We start from the raw sequence: 17322 nt of genomic DNA, 5'->3' as shown, positions 1-17322 counted from the left end.
ACGTTCTCATCAGCAGAAAGCCTTCAAGAAGAGGAGCCAGGTCAGACGAGGACCACAGCAATCATTTTCGTATTCTCCTGGTTCTAGGGGTTGACTTAGGTCAGCAAGGCAGTTCTCAGTCAGGGTCTTTCAAGAGGTTCCAGTCAGTGGTGCCTGGGGCTGGAATCATCTGAAGGTCACTCCCTCACATGTCTGCCTCCAGCTGGAACTCTGCAGGCATCTCTCTCTCCATCTCTGTGGGTGTCTCCAGCAGGGAGAATTCAGGGTGGCCCGACTTCTTGCATGGCAGCTTAGGACTTTAATGATACATTCTCAAGAGAGAGGGGCTAATTATAATAATAATAATAATTATTATTTTTTTGCGGTACGCGGGCCTCTCATTGTTGTGGCCTCTTCTGTTGCAAAGCACAGGCTCCGGACGCACAGGCTCAGCGGCCATGGCTCACGGGCCCAGCCGCTCCGTGGCATGTGGGATCTTCCCGGACCGGGGCATGAACCCGTGTCCCCTGCATTGGCAGGTGGACTCTCAACCACTGCGCCACCAGGGAAGCCCGGGATAATTATTTTTTGAGGCTAGGAAATGTCTACCAGCTCTTTATGGTTGTTCTCTTTTCAATATATTTTATTATAAAATATAAAATACAGAAACGTGTATTAAAGTGTGTGTAGTTTGATGACTAGTTGTAAAGCAAGTGCTCAAGAAATCACCACCCAGTTAAAAAAGAAAAACAAAACACAATGTTACCATTCTGAGCCCCGAAGTCCCCTCAGTCACAAATCCTTTCCTCCCTGGAGAGGGGACCACTATCCTGACTGTCATAGTAATCATGCCCGTGCGTTCCTTTGTGGGCCTGTGCCTGCATTCTTAAACAATGTAGGCTGGTTTTGCCTGCTTTTGCTGTTTGTTTCAATACCGTATGTATGCATTTGTGACTTGGGTTTTTTTGCTCAGTGTTTGTAACATCCATGTTGTTAAGTATCTTTGTGCTTTTATTCTTCATGAGTGTATAGTGTCCCATTATAGAAACCTGAGTATATGAAATATCACAGTTTACTTATTTATCCTTGATAGACATTAGGCCATGTCTAGTATTTGGCACTTACAAACAATACTGCTATAGATTTTCTTGTTTATGTATTTTGCTCCACATAAGCATGCATTATTTCTGGGGTACATACATAGGAACGGAATTAGTGGTTATAGGAAATATGCAAACTCAGTTTGTCTAGAAAGCGACATTGTGTTTTCCAGAGAGGTGGTGCCAGTTTACTTGCACACCAGCACTGCAGGACCTCATGTCCTCGTTCTTCCCAATTCTTGTTATTTCAGCCTTTTAAATGAATGGGTGTATAGTGATGTTTCACCATAGTTTTAAATTGTATAGTCAAGACTACTTATGAGGCTGAGTGGTTTTTCACATGTTTACTGGCCATTTGGGAATAATCTTTTATGACGTACTTGTCCACGTCTTTCTAAGATTTTGGTTTTCTTGTGTAGTTTTTCAAATTTATTGGCGTAAAGAAGTTCATAGTATTTTCTTGCCAATTTTTCTTAGTGTTTGTGTAATTTAATAATATATCCTTTAAAAATATTTGCTATTTACTGTTATTCCTTCTTTTTCTTTTCTTTAACAATCTAACTAGAGGTTTCTTAGTTTTAACTAACTTTATCAAAGAGCCAGCCAGTGTTCGGTTTTGCTAATCTCCTACATACTATATGTTTCTTTTCTATTTTATTAATTTCTGTTCTGTTTGCTTAATTTTGTTCTAATTTTGTTAATTTCCATTCTGTTTGCTTAATTTTGTTCTAATTTTGTTAATTTCCATTCTGTTTGCTTCCTTTCTCCTATCTTTGGATTTATTCTGCATTCTTTTTCTAACTTTTTGAGATAAATAGTTGATTTTTAAAAATATTTCTTCTCTTCTGACATATGCGTTGAAGATCGTGTCTCCCTCCTAAATACTGCTTTAGCTGCATTCCACAAGTGTTGGTATGTAGCATTTTTGGTATCATTCAGTTAAAATATTTGCTTTCATTCATGGGTTATTAAGATAAATAAATTTTCAAACATATGGACACTTTTTAGTTTTTTTAATAATTGATTTCTGACTTAATTGCATTGAGGTTAGAGAAATATTCTAATTTCAGTCTATTGAAATTTATTAAGACTTGCTTCATAGTCCATTACAAAATTTTTTGGTAGATGTTCTGTATGTGTTTGGAAAGAATAGGTATTTTGCAATTCTTAGGTGTAGTATTCAGTTATGTGTCTGTTAGGTTAAATTTATTAGTTATCTTGTTCAAATCTTTTCTATCTTTATTAATTTTTATCTGTTTGTCCTAGAAGTTACTAAGAGAAGTGTTTCTAAATCTCCTTTAAGGCTATTATGAACTTGTTTATTCTTGTGTAGTTCTGTAGTTTTTGTTTTATATATTTTGAAGCCATATTATTAGGTGCATGCAAATTTAAAATTATTATGCCATTTTATGAAATTGACCTTTTTCTCATTGTGAAGTGACCTTTATTTTCTAGTAATGTTTTTGTCTTAAGATCTGTTTCATCCCAGCTTAGTATAATCATACCTGCTTGCTTCCTGATACATCTTCTCTCATTCTTTTCCTTTCAACATCTCTCTGTCCTTATGTTTAGATCTGTGTCAAGTAAATATCATATAGTATTTAAAAAAGTCTAATTTGACTTTTCCCTGGAACATACACTCCATTTACATTTACTGTAATTGTTAGTATATTTAGATTCATTCCACCATCTTCTTTCAAGCTTTGTCATACGTATTTTCTCTTTTCCCACTTCTACTTTCTTATCTTTCTTTTCTATTGGCTAACTTTTTTCTGCATTTTTTTTTCTCTATGTAAGGTTGGTAGCAAAAGTTGAACTTAAAAAGAAATGATCTTTTCTTTAAGTAAAGTACAGGCCGTAGCCTACTCAACTCCATTTAGTCCTCTCATGATATATATGTAACTTTTACCTGATATATATATATATTTTTTGATATTTTAAAGTCTGTCTTGTTTCTCTCTCTTTTTAACTCCCTTTTGTTATGAAATGATAAAAGAATACTCATTATTACTACTATAATATGGTCATTTGCCTTTGCCCCCATATTTACTACTTTTCTTGCTTTTCTTTCTTTCTTACTTCTCAGTCCTTCCATCTGGGTTCACTTATTTTTGACTGGCATTCATCCTTCACAGTTTTCCTTAGCTTTGGGTGAGCTGGTGGCAAACTCTTTGTCTGATAAAGTCATTGTTTCTTTTTTTCTCCCCCCAATATTTATTTATTTTATTTGGCTGCGTCGGGTCTTAGTTGCGGCATACGGGACCTTTTAGTTGCAGCATGCAGGACCTAGTTCCCTGACACTGGATTGAACCCAGGCCCCCTGTATTGGGAGCACGGAGTCTTAACCACTGGACCACCAGGGAAGTCCCAAAGTCATTGTTTCTTGAGGGAGATTTTTTTTTCTGACTGTTGAATTCTAGGTTGGCAGTTACTTTTGTTGTTGTTTAGTACTGTGAAGATACTATTTCATTGTCTTACGTTCTGGGTTGTTGCTATTGAGAAGTTCACTGATAGTTGGTTTTTCCTGTGAAGATAATCTGTCTCTCTGTTCCTTGTTTCCTCCTAAGACTTTTTTTGGGGTGGAGGGGGGAGGGCCTTTGGTTTCTATAGACTCACTGTGTCGTAACTAAATATGAACTTCTTTTTGTTTATTCTGCTGAGGATTCTGTGTACTTTTTGAATCTGCGGATTGTCCCTTTTTCTTCAACTTTGCAAAATTCTCAACCCTCATCTCTGCTTATCTTCTCTCTCCCCTGCTCTGTCTCCTGTTAGCAGCTCAGATCCCGTGTATATTAAACTTTCTCACTGTATTTTCTATACTTCTTACTGTCTTTCTGTATATTTCACCTTTTTCTCTCTCAGTGTTACATTCTGGTTAATTTTGCTCTGTTTCTGTGTTCAGTCTGGGGCCACATACATCCACAGTGTTTTAAATTTTGGTTGCTTTTCATGTGTAGAAGTTATGTTGTCACTAGAAATTCTGCTTGTCTGTTTTATTCAATCTACTGTATTGCTTGTTATAATTTCCTCTTCCTTATAGTTACTTCCCAGTTTGTGCTTTGTTTATTCATGTTTGTTAGATGTAGTTATTTTACACTGTCTCATAATTTCAGTGTCAGAAGACTGTGATGTGGTGTCTGTTATATCTTGCTCACACCCACTTCGTCTTGTTTTCTTGCACACCATGTTAACGTTTACTGCGTGTTGGTCATGGGACTTGAAATCTGTTTGTGGGCATTCCCTCAAGCCTAGTGTGGGATGTTCCCTCCTCCAAGAGGCTTCACGTTTGTTGGGGCCCTGCCAGTCAGGGCTACCTCAGACCACGGTCATTTGTACCCAGTGTGAAAATTCCTGAGACCATAGGTCTGAGAGCATAACTTCTCAGAGCAGCCTTCTCAGCAGTTCCCAGGAGTGTGAATTTATGTGGAGGGGTTGGTGACTAGATCTGGTTTTCCTAACTCTGAGGGTATCATCCCCACACCCGCCCCAAAGTGCCCAGCTCTGTGTAGAAGACTCCCAAAACTCCGCACGCTGGGCAGACGTGAGCTCAGACCCTGTCTCTCTGGTCCCACTGGCCTCCATTGGAGCCTTGTGTTTGTGGTATTGGTAAATGCCTCCAGAGCACTATCAGTTCCATGCTCATATGTTCTACTCAACTCTCTAGTTAAGGCTTTCATTCAGAAATTGGTAGGAAGGCTCCCCCACTGCCTTTTCAGGTCTTAAATATTTTAAGGTTTTGGTTGTTGATATTTTATCTGGCAATTTTTCATTGTGAATTTTCAGTGAGAGAATTAATCCAAATAACCATACCCACTATTGCCAGAAAGCCTGTTTGTTATGGTTACTTTCTTAGCAATGATTTCTCAGTCTTCCATTGAGATACTACTTGCCTGAGTGTTGCTTATTGATTCTTTTCCTTAATGAGCAGTAACCCCATGGATAATCTGTTAAGATCCAGTATTTACAAATGTCTATACTTATATTTAATTAGACATTTAATTAGTTTACTTTCTAATCATGAAGTGCTACCATAATAATCATTGCAAGGACAGCCTGTGTTACTATAGGAAAGCTATCATTGTAACTCATGGACTTCCTAAAAAATATTTTTTTAATGCTGTAACTCATGGGAAATCCTCTAATTACCTCTTCTTGAGCATGACTGGAATACGTGAAATTGAAGATCCAGCACTGCAAAGGGTATCACATTATTGGAAGTGTTAGCACAAACTATATTCAAGGGTACTGGTCAGTACTTTGTTATGTGGAAGTGGTTCCATGCATTTAATTCTTGCCAAGCAAAGATAGTTAACTCACATTTTTTTCCCACAGTTGAGATCATTTAGTGCCTCGTAGTTGGAAATTATCAGTGTGGCTTGCAGAGCAGTTAGAAATACCATAATGATTTGGTTTGTACAGAGAATTTGTTCCCATTCATGGTGGTTTCAAAAAAAATGTTATTCATAGCAAAGGGGAAAATAAAGATTCTTTATTAGAAATTTCTAACAGTAATATACATAAGTTGCCTAAAATATAATCTGTTTAAACTTTAAAAACCATAAAAGCTTAAGCCATGGCTTTAAGCTAAGCCATAATACCTTCTTTAATGAAAAGCCTGTCCTTTTGTAAGTTTTTTTTTTTTTTTTAAACATCTTTATTGGGGTATAATTGCTTTACAATGGTGTGTTAGTTTCTGCTTTATAACAAAGTGAATCAGCTATACATATACATATGTTCCCATATGTCTTCCCTCTTGCGTCTCCCTCCCTCCCACTCTCCCCATCCCACCCTTCCAGGCTGTCACAATGCACCGAGCTAATATCCCTGTGCCTTGCGGCTGCTTCCCCCTAGCTATCTACCTTACTACGTTTGTTAGTGTGTATATGTCCATGACTCTCTCTCGCCCTGTCAAAACTCACCCTTCCCCCTCCCCATATCCTCAAGTCCGTTCTCCAGTAGGTCTGCGTCTTTATTCCTGTCTTACCCCTAGGTTCTTCATGACATTTTTTTCCCTTAAATTCCATATATATGTGTTAGCATACAGTATTTGTCTTTTTCTTTCTGACTTACTTCACTCTGTATGACAGACTCTAGGTCTATCCATCTCATTACAAATAGCTCAATTTCATTTCTTTTTAAGGCTGAGTAATATTCCATTGTGTATATGTGCCACATCTTCTTTATCCATTCATCCGATGATGGGCGCTTAGGTTGTTTCCATCTCCGGGCTATTGTAAATAGAGCTGCAATGAACATTTTGGTACATGACTCTTTTTGAATTTTGGTTTTCTCAGGGTATATGCCCAGTAGTGGGATTTCTGGGTCATATGGTAATTCTATTTGTAGTTTTTTAAGGAACCTCCATACTGTTCTCCATAGTGGCTGAACCATTTCACATTCCCACCAGCAGTGCAAGAGTGTCCCCCTTTCTCCACACCCTCTCCAGCATTTATTGTTTCTAGATTTTTTGATGATGGCCATTCTGACTGGTGTGAGATGATATCTCATTGTAGTTTTGATTTGCATTTCTCTAATGATTAATGATGTTGAGCATTCTTTCATGTGTTTGTTGGCATTCTGTATATCTTCTTTGGAGAAATGTCTATTTAGGTCTTCTGCCCATTTTTGGATGGGGTTGTTTGTTTTTTTGTTATTGAGCTGCATGAGCTGCTTGTAAATTTTGGAGATTAATCCTTTGTCAGTTGCTTCATTTGCAAATGTTTTCTCCCATTCTGAGGGTTGTCTTTTGGTCTTGGTTATGGTTTCCTTTGCTGTGCAAAAGCTTTGAAGTTTCATTAGGTCCCATTTGTTTATTTTTGTTTTTATTTCCATTACTCTAGGAGGTGGGTCAGAAAGGATTTTGCTGTGATTTATGTCATAGAGTGTTCTTCCTATGTTTTCTTCTAAGAGTTTGATAGTTTCTGGCCTTACATTTAGGTCTTTAATCCATTTTGAGCTTATTTTTGTGTATGGTGTTAGGGAGTGATCTAATCTCATACTTTTACATGTACCTGTCCAGTTTTCCCAGCACCATTTATTGAAGAGGCTGTCCTTTTTCCACTGTACATTCCTGCCTCCTTTATCAAAGATAAGGTGTCCATATGTGCGTGGGTTTATCTCTGGGCTTTCTATCCTGTTCCACTGATCTATCTTTCTGTTTTTGTGCCAGTACCATACTGTCTTGATTACTGTTCTTTTGTAAGTTTTTTTTTTTTTTTTTTTTTTTTTTTTTTGCGTTATGCGGGCCTCTCACTGTTGTGGCCTCTCCCATTGCGGAGCACAGGCTCCAGACGCGCAGGCTCAGCGGCCCAGCCGCTCCACATGTGGGATCCTCCCGGACCGGGGCACGAACCCGCGTCCCCTGCATCGGCAGGCAGACTCTCAACCACTGCGCCACCAGGGAAGCCCCTTTTGTAAGTTTTTAAACTGAAGGCTGGAGGCTAATAAACATTGAGTAGTTTAACTTGAATGAAACTAAAGTTTTGAGTTAGTACCAAGAGTTGGTGAGGATGTAGAGCAAATGGAACTCTCAGAAACTTCTAGTGGGAATGTAAGTTGGTACAATTCCTTTGGAAACCTGTTTGGTAGTAGCTACTGAAAGTAAACATAAATACATTATGACTCAGCAATTTCACCTATAAATATACATTCAATAGAAATGCAAGCATATGTTCACCCATATACACGTAGAGGATGCTCATAGCCCCAGATGGGAAACTATCCAAATGCCAATCAACAATCTAATGGGTAAGTAAGCTATGATTTGGTCATGCAATAGAATACTTTGCAGCAAGGAAAATGAATGATCTGTAGTTACACTGAAGAACATGGATAAATCTCACAAAGTTAATCTGTGACAAAGATAACAAATACGAAATAACATGATCGATTTGCATTAAGTTTAAAAACAGAGAAAACTAATCAGTTACAAGTCAGGTTAGTGGATACCCTTGGGGCAATTAAGGGTTTACAAGGGGGCTTTGTCCAAAATGTCCTCGAAGTGCCTTTTTTTTTTTTTTTTAATCTGGGTGCTAGTAATATGAGTGTGTTCATATTGTGAAAGTTAACTAAGTTATATACTTAGGATTAGTACATCTTTGTGTTATATTAAAAAGTTTACACAGATATGAAAAATTTTTTCTAATAAAGTGTTTAGAGCTTAATGTAAGCCTATTTTTTTAAGCCTATTTTTTAAATGAAGTTAACTGATATGAATTAGCATATCTATGTATCATTGACATGGACTTGTATTCTGTATTAGTTTCCTGTAGCTGCTATAACAAATTACCACAAATTTAGTGGCTTAAAAAAAACACAGATTTATTATTTTAGAATTCTGTAGGTCAGAAGTACAGAATGGGTCTTTGGGGCTACAAGCAAGATGTCAGCCTACCTGTGTTCCTTTTAGAGGATCTAAGGAGAAAATCTGTTTGTTTGTTTGTTTGTTTGTTTGGCTTTTCCAGCTTCTAAGAGCTGCCTGCATTCCTTGGCTTGTGACCCCCTTCCTCCATCTTTGAAGCTGGCAGTGTAGTACCTTCAAATCTCTCTCTCCCCTCTCTCTCTCTCTCTCACCTCTGCTTTTGTTGTCACACCTTCTTCTCTGACTCTGGCCCTCTTGTCAAGGACCTTTGATTTTACATTGGGCCCACCTGTATAATCCAGGATAAACACCTCAAGTTCCTTAACTTAATCACATCTACAAAATCCCTTTTGCTGTGTAAGGTAACAAATGAACAGGTTTCAGGGATAAGGGTGTGGACATCTTTCTGTCTACCATCATTCTGTCTACCACAAATTCCTATTTTTTTCGATGCCTTCATTACTATAATTATTTTGGTGCTCTAATTATATCAGATTTGGCTTTTCAAGTTGGCTCCTCTGTCCTTGTGACATACCCTCTCATTTTTTGAGTGAGTTTTTACTTTGTGTCACAGCAAGATATTCTTGCCTCAGTTTGTAACTAACCTGACCTGGCTCTAGAATCAGTCATTTCTTTGAGGAGCCCTGGTTCCCTTTCGTGGGAAATGGCTTTAGAGACCACAATCAGGGCGCTAAATGTCTCCTGTCTCCTGGGATGTCTTAGCTTCTAGACCCTTCCAAGAAACAGAGCTAGGAAATATATACATGTAAGTACACGTATGAACACACAGAGGACACACTTGTATGCATACTTACATATACACGTACACACACATAAACATATTTTGAAATCATGAGTTCACACCAGTGTCTTCAAATCCAGTTCATCCCCACATGGTTCTTTCTTGCCTTGCCCCATTCCATATTTTTGTGTCCTTTCTTCCTTTGTAAAAATTCTGGCTTCCAGCAACATCAGCACATTTCCTCATTTGCTTAATGTTATAATACGTCTGAAATTGTTGCAGGATTGCTTTACCCAGACCAGTACGAAAACAAACCTCATGAAATCAGGATTTGTTTGCAGAATTTCCTCCTCCCCCCACCTCCCAGATGTCACCCAAGCAAGGCTGGGGTGTACAGTCAATACTTGGATTAGTGCCCCGTCTACCCTTTCAGTGTGGTCATATTGAATAATATTCATTTGAAATATAGTTGATTTATTTTCAATTTGCTTTCAATTTTAGGTTTTCTTCCCTTCTTATGCTTTTTGATTCGATTTGATGTTTTTATTTTATGTATTTATTTATTTTTGCGGTACGCGGGCCTCTCACTGTTGTGGCCTCTCCCGTTGCGGAGCACAGGCTCAGCGGCCATGGCTCACGGGCCCTGCCACTCCGTGGCATGCGGGATCTTCCCGGACCGGGGCACAAACCCGTGTCCCCTGCATCGGCAGGCGGACTGTCAACCACCGCGCCACCAGGGAAGCGCATTGATTTTATTTTTTGAATATGTAGAAGGTTAGCATGCTTCCAAAAGTAAAAACTGTAAAAACAGACATATTCAGAGCAGCATCACTCCCTTCCCCTCTCCCCCCGCCCGGGTATATAGCCTGCTCACTTCATCACCATTCCATCATACCCTCCCTACTCTTATAGGTAACCAGTCTCGTTGTCTGGCTTGTCCTTTCAGTGTTTCTTTTTGTAGAGATAACGTTTTCTTATTTCCCCTTTCTTCCTTATACAAGAAGTAACATACTATATTTTCTCTTTTGCACTTTGCTTTTTCATTTAGTATGGATACTGGAAATTATTCCATCTCTTTCTTCATAAGAGCAGTGTAGCACTCCGTCATGTTTGTGTATATCGTAGGTTGTTCAACCCATCTCTGATGTGTGGACATTTGGGTAGTTTCTAATCTTTTCAATCACAAACAAGTAACCTTGTGCGTGTGCAGTTTCCTTCTGTTGGAGGTGTCTCTTCAGTGCAAATTCCTGGACTGTGGGATCAAAGGGTAGATGCGTATGTAGTTTTGCTAGATACTTCCCGAGTCCCTTCTACATGGGTTTACTATTTTGCTTTCCCACCAGCAGTGATCAGAGGGCCTGTTTCTCCCCAGTCTTGCCAGTAGTGTATCGTCAAACTTCTGAAATTTTGCCAACCTGATGTGGCCTCGGGAATTCCTTAACATCTTTCTAAGCACTTAATCTTGTAAAGAAGATTTAAACAGTGTTGTGTCTAGTTTTTATAGTTAGTTCTCCTCAAAAGGGGCCTTCTGAATCATCTGCTCTGCCATTAGCAGTGGTAGAGGTCATGTTCTAGGCACGTTTTTCCTGGACACCTGACAGTACCTCGTGTGGGGTAAGGAGACTCGCAGTTGGTGTGAACATGTTAATTGTTGTGCTGTCAGATGTACCAGATTTTTTTAAGGTCTACTGAAATGAAGGAACTGCTGATTAATTTTCAAAGGTAGAGTAGGAATTTTAGTTGAGTGCTTAGAATAGTAAACTTCCACTTTCAAGTTATTTACTTCCATCAGTAAAATTTTTTTTAATTAAGAAAAAACACCCTCTACAAAAATAAGAGTATAAAGCATACTTTCATTATAAATGATTAAGGTTTAGAAATATATTTTCCATAGGTTATAAGATTGTTGCTTTATTCTTTGTGAAATAAGAAAATTTGAATGTGGGTACGTGGTTACTTACAGTTTAAAGCTGCTAAACTTCAGTATCTCATGTTCAACCTTTCTTAAAATGGAAAAGAAGTTTTTAAAATTATAAACAAATCTTCATCTTGGGCATCAGTGGCTTTACTTAAGAACAAATGAAATATGGTTTAGCGTGAGTGTAATTTACATGTTTCAGTGCATTTGTGATTGTTTCGCTTGAAGGTCTCAGAGCTGTCTTTAGCATCCCTACCTCACAGACATTCATTTCTTCTGAGCCATGTTGCTGAGGACCAATAGTAGTAATTAATGAGCATATGCAGACACATGTGTTTTGAATGAGGGACCCAGTTTTGGAGCACAGAAATAAAAATGTCCCTAGACTTGGGAATCTGCATTTTCAAAAAGACTTCAAAACGACTCTGTTTTTATGACATGTCCTGAAATGACCTTTAGCACACATGAATATCTTTGTTTAAGAAAGCAATACCACTAACATTAAATATTAAAATTCCTTGGATTGCTCCATATAGGTGTATTACCTCTGCAACTAAAAAAAGTAATGAATGGTGGAATTTTATGATAGAGAAAAGTCATTAATGCAGGGACATTGCATAGAGTTACAGTGGTATTTATTTAAATGGTGTACATGTTGTTTATAAGTTCTGTGGAAGATTCTAGAAGGGGAAGGCACTGATGAACAAATCATCTAACTCCACAGCAGCAAACGGGCTCTCAGTCTATTGTCTCAGATGTTCCAGTCTCTTCTTTTTAACAAGGAGACCTAGTACCAATGAGCAAACCATGCCAATCGGAAGGGTTAGAAGAGTTTCTCTGTCATAAGCTGTATCAGATTTTTGTCATCCTAGATTCCTCACTGTGACTCGGAAGTGATTTCGTAAAGAGAGTTTTTAGGTTTTTGTCCTTTTTTCTTCTTCATTGTTATCTATTTTATTGCCGTTTGGCATTGGGTTGTCATTAAAGCATACCATTTTCCTTGAGGAAACAGTGGGGGGGGTGGTGGTGAAGAGTAAGCTGGGACGAAGTGAGAGAGTGGCATGGACATATATACCCTACCAAATGTAAAATAGCACAGGGAGATCAGCTCGGTGCTTTGTGACCACCTTAGAGTGGTGGGGTAGGGAAGGTGGGAGGGAGATGCAAGAGGGAGGGGAAATGGGGATATATGTATACATATAGCTGATACACTTTGTTATGCAGCAGAAACTAACACAACGTTGTAAAGCAATTATACTCCAATAAAGATGAAAAAAAAAAGATACACGCAAAAAAAAAAAAGCATACCATTTTCATGTGACTTCTCAAAATGCAGACTGAGGTTCATCATGGGTCACACCGCACTCCCCAAGTGATATTTTTGAATCACACATTCTGTAACATGACTAATCGATAATCGTTCTTTGTATTGGTATTGAAACTGTACAACCTCAGGTGAGATTCAAACACAGCCAAAACTCATACTGGAGCTCAGACCCACTGTCTTTTAATTGAAGTCGCACACCTGAAGCTCAGGTTCTTTATGTCTCAGTGCAGAAGGAACTCAGTGAGAGGCGAAGTGATAGGTAAGAAGTAGATTTATTGAGAGAGGTACATACTCCACAGACAGAAAGCAGTCCGTCTCAAAAGGCGACAGCAGCCCCAAAATACAGGGTGGTTAGTTTTTATGGGCACAGTAATTTCATAGGCTAATAAGTAGGAGGATTATTCCAGCTATTTTGGGGAAGGGGCAGGGATTTCCAGGAATTGGGCCACCGCCCACTTTTGGGCTTTTTATGGGTGACCTCGGAACTGTCATGGCACCTGTGGGCGTGTCATTTAATATATGCTAATGAGGGAGGGCTTAAGGTGTGCCCTGATTGCCATGGGGGGACTGGAGTCAAGCTGATGAGAAACAGAGCATCCTATGTGGTTTGGATAGGAGAGCATATTTAGGTTTCTCTGGTTGGTCTTGAGTCAAAGGGGACACAGTATAAAAAAGAGTGAGGCTGGCAGTTATCGACCAAGTCCTAGCCATTCTGAGTTTATGGCTGCAGCTGTTACAATGTGGCTTCCATGCTGTTTCCTGCACAGGTTGCGGCTGGAGTCCTTTTGTCATAAATAGTCTGACCACTGTTCATTTGTATATTCAGACTCTTGGAAGCAAACATTAGGAGAAGGTGAAAAGCAGATAAAATACTAGAGTCAGTGAGGTAAAAACTCAAGCATTGGCAATGAACCATGGAAAGTAAATAAGCCCTTGCACGTTCCTATAAATCTTGGAGAGGACACTAGATTTCTTAGAGCGTGCAGGGCTAAGGGTTTTCCTTTTAAATCTCGAAGTTTGGGGTGATGGCAGCTGACAACTAGGTTACAAAATCAAATGAGTTTTTTTTTTTTTTTGAGAAATTAGCATTCTATAGGACAAGTACCTTTTATGTTTCAAAGTTTTTTTTTACATCCTATTCATATTAATAGGATAAATTAGTATGAATAGAGGTATAGCAGTGATATAAAAATGGACACAGAAAACACTTAAGTATTTTGTTTACTCATATATTCATAATAAGTGCCTTTTGCAAACCACCTGTTTAAATGAAGCACTGAGAATACACTGGGGTGCTAGAATCAGGCCCTGCTCTGAATCGGTTCAGTGCTGGTTGAGAGGAAGGGACCCATATGGAAAGCAAAGATTGGACCGCCGTAGATGATTGGACTGTGTTGGTGGTATGCATGGGGCATGCCGCGAGCCCTACTCAGTCTAACAGGGTCTGGAGATGATTTTTTAGAGGAGGCAATTCTTGAGCTAAATTTTGAAGGCACGTAGGAATCAACTCCTGATGGGCTCCTGTGGGAGGAGTGGGTGTTATAGGCAGAAAAAAATCATGTATACAAAGGGAGAGGAGTGTGAAACGATTTCATAAGTCATTTTATGGTTTCTCCGAGTATTATTTTGAGAAACCTAGTGTAATTTACTTGAAACTACTTAACCTTTCACAAGAGGTGTGAAATTATATGCATGAGTTAGTTTTTTTTTTTAACTGAAGTAGAATTGATTTACAATTTTGTGTTAGTTTCTAGTGTATGGCAAATTGATTCAGATATATATATATATATATATATACATACATACACATATATACTTTTTCAGATCCTTTTATAGTTTATTACAAGATATTGAGTATAGTTCCCTGTGGTATATAGTATATAGTTCCCTGTGGTATATAGTCCTTGTTGTTTATCTGTTTTATATATAGGAGTTTGTATCTGCTAATCCCAAACTCCTAATTTATCCCTCCCCACCCTTTCCCCTTTGGTAACCTTACGTTTGTTTTCTGTGTCTGTGAGTCTTTGCGTGAGTTAGTTTTAATCTCTGTCCTAGGAGAGGTCAGTTTATATGTGAAGTACACTTTCAGGAATACATCCTCCAGGGATGATTAGTTAGCATTTGAAAAACTCTGATCAGAAGTTCACACTTGTGAGGTGTCTTTATATTGATGATACTTTTGTTAGAAAGATTTTTTCCTTCGGTGAAATTAGTCCTTTTTGCAAGAGATGTGGATTAGCTAGAAATATTGTACAGGTGGCCCACCCTTGGAAGGGTTCAAGAAACCACTGAGCCCAGCCGAGGGGTGTTCTTGGCATTGGACTCATTTGTTCCTGTGTTTTGTATGCTGGAAGCCTTGGGCAGTCTGCCGAGGTTTGCGGACTCCTTCTAACAATGGTGTTTTTAAATGCATAAAGCAAATTAAATAAAATGCACAGGGTTATATAGGAAACCATTTGTACTGAAATATAGTTGTCAGAATAGTTTTTTAAAAAAATTTGCCCTGCTCCTGGGCCCAAATAACCATCATTACTGTGGTTCCAAGAGCCTTTTCCTGTGTTTGTTCTCCCCTGTGCCCCCAGATCACTTCGAGCACCCTTGGAGCTGCTCTTTTATTTTGCAGCAGTCCCCTTCTGTGAGCGAGTACCTGTGAGCTCCAGAGATTTGGGCCCGGAGGCTGAGGCTAGAACTTTGCTTCATTTGTCATCTTGAGACAGTCTCTCAATTTAGGGTTCCTTTCTCATCTCTGACTGGAATCTTGCAAATTGTATGTCTAGATGATTGTTTTAATTCTCATGTGAATGTTTTCAAATTAAATTCAGAGTAAATTACTGTAAATATCTCAGAAAAAGAAGAAAGAAAGCCTAAGTCATCGCATGGATCTCTAGGCCTTTGAATCTAACTTCTGGCAGCTCTTTAGTTTAAAGGCAATGGCAGCAACAACAATAAAATACATCTCAACCTCTTCCAGGAAACGCTGGCTTTTGTCTCCACATCCCAATTTATATAATGTTAGTTACTTTATACATATGTGTATACGTATTTGTAAATGGGCTCATTTCCCTTCTGGCCCTTAGTAGCTATTAAGTTCTGAGAGTGGTGGTGATAAAAATCCCCTTACCTACATACTGTGAGCTCATCTAAATCATTTATTTTATGTTTGTGTGTGTATGTATATGTATTATTGTGTACACACAATTAATGTTTGTAAATGTTGGGATGTGTCAGTTATACAGACTTTTTTCCCTTGCATTTTTTTTTTTTTTTTTTTTCCGTACGCCAGCCTCTCACCGCTGTGGCCTCTCCCATCGTGGAGCACAGACTCCGGATGCGCAGGCTCAGCGGCCATGGCCCACGGGCCCAGCCGCTCCGCAGCATGTGGGATCTTCCCAGACCGGGGCACGAACCCGTGTCCCCTGCATCGGCAGGCGGACTCCCAACCACTGTGCCACCAGGGAAGCCCTCCCCTGCATTTTGTTGAGAGTAGATACCCTTCTGATTTGTATGGGAATTTATTGAAATGGTTTATTTAACTTCCTTTGTTACATTTTCTTTACATTTTCTGCCTTAAACGCTACTCCAGGAACTAAAGATGTTTCTTTGCTCTCATCTCCGAAGTAACTAACATTTTAAATGTTTTATTTTCATGTTGTCTTTTTGGCTGGAATCATTGTATATTTAACTTTAAGTGAACATTTTGCCAAAAGAGATGTGGTCTCCTTTTTCTTGTGAGGATTGTAAAAACAACAGTCTTTTCCTGAACACCATTTATTATTTCAGTCTCTGTAGTTATTGAATAGAGTATAAATAAAACTAATGAAATTGTTCTTCAGTTTTTATATCCTTTGCCTGGTTTGACTGGCTAAGCATGCAGATATTTTCCGTGTAATTTCATTTTTCAGTTCATGTCTTAATGGGTAGCTTTCGTTTGATAAAGTAGTCAACTGTCATCGCTCACCAAAAATACGAATTAAAGGTGAATAGTCAAATAATGTTCTAAACCTTCTTGTAGTCTTCATTTACGTATTATAAAAAGCATTTTATTTTTCCATTACCACCCTCCTGTTACTTCTTCTCAAGGATCATTCTCAGTTGGAAGGATTAAATTTGTATCATCTTGGGATGCTATTATAATTGCCTTGAGTTATTCAGAGGAATACTGTGTTAATTTAAAAATTAAATAATATTATAATTAAATAGATTTCTTCTTTTAAGACTTACGAAATACATTTTTAATACAGACATTTACATTTAGTATGTATTTTAAGATTATAGGTATTGTTTCAGGATACATAGTGTCATGCTGCCTGTATCATTTTGCAAGTTGATGTTTTCATTAAATAATGAAATATAAATGTAATGATTTATTCACTGTCTTTTCACTCCTGAAATCAGACCTGCAGTGAGTGTTTTTAAATGTGTTAGGTAGAAGCTGAATTGCTGAGTTGTATGCTGTGTTCGTGTTCGGCTTTGGTTGGTGTTGTGAAATTGTTCTTCCAAGTTAAATACTGATTTTTTTTTTTTGTGGTATGTGAGTACCCATTTCCCCCAGTCTTGGTATTATGTGATTTTCTAACTGGATTTGTGTAAGTTGGTATCTGTTTTGTTCTACCTTTCATTTCTCTGATTATTAGTGGAGTTGAGTAGTTTTGATATGGTTACTGGCTATTTAGATATTCTCCTTCGGGGGGTCCCCTGTTCATGTATTCTGCATATTCATCCATTGTCAGGTATAGGGATTGCAGAACTTTCTCCTAGCCAATGGCTTTTCTTCTCATTTTGTTTATGAGGACTCATCTACGAGTATTTTTCATTTTAATGTCAAATTTATTAGTATTTAAAAAAAATTATTTATTTTGGGCTGCATTGGGTCTTCGTTACTGCACGCGGGCTTTC

General features: G+C 38.3%; 1 protein-coding gene across 1 annotated transcript in view; it reads left to right on the top strand.

Annotated features, from left to right (window-relative positions):
• The window catches only part of ULK4 (unc-51 like kinase 4), a 512874-nt gene that overhangs the window by 153863 nt on the left and 341689 nt on the right, over positions 1-17322 (top strand). The gene's annotated exons all lie outside the window — the stretch shown is intronic.

Source organism: Phocoena phocoena, chromosome 10 (genome assembly GCF_963924675.1).
Source record: "Phocoena phocoena chromosome 10, mPhoPho1.1, whole genome shotgun sequence".
NCBI lineage: Eukaryota > Metazoa > Chordata > Mammalia > Artiodactyla > Phocoenidae > Phocoena > Phocoena phocoena.
Note: the sequence above shows the minus strand (reverse complement) of the source record. Positions and strands in the feature narration are given on the sequence as shown.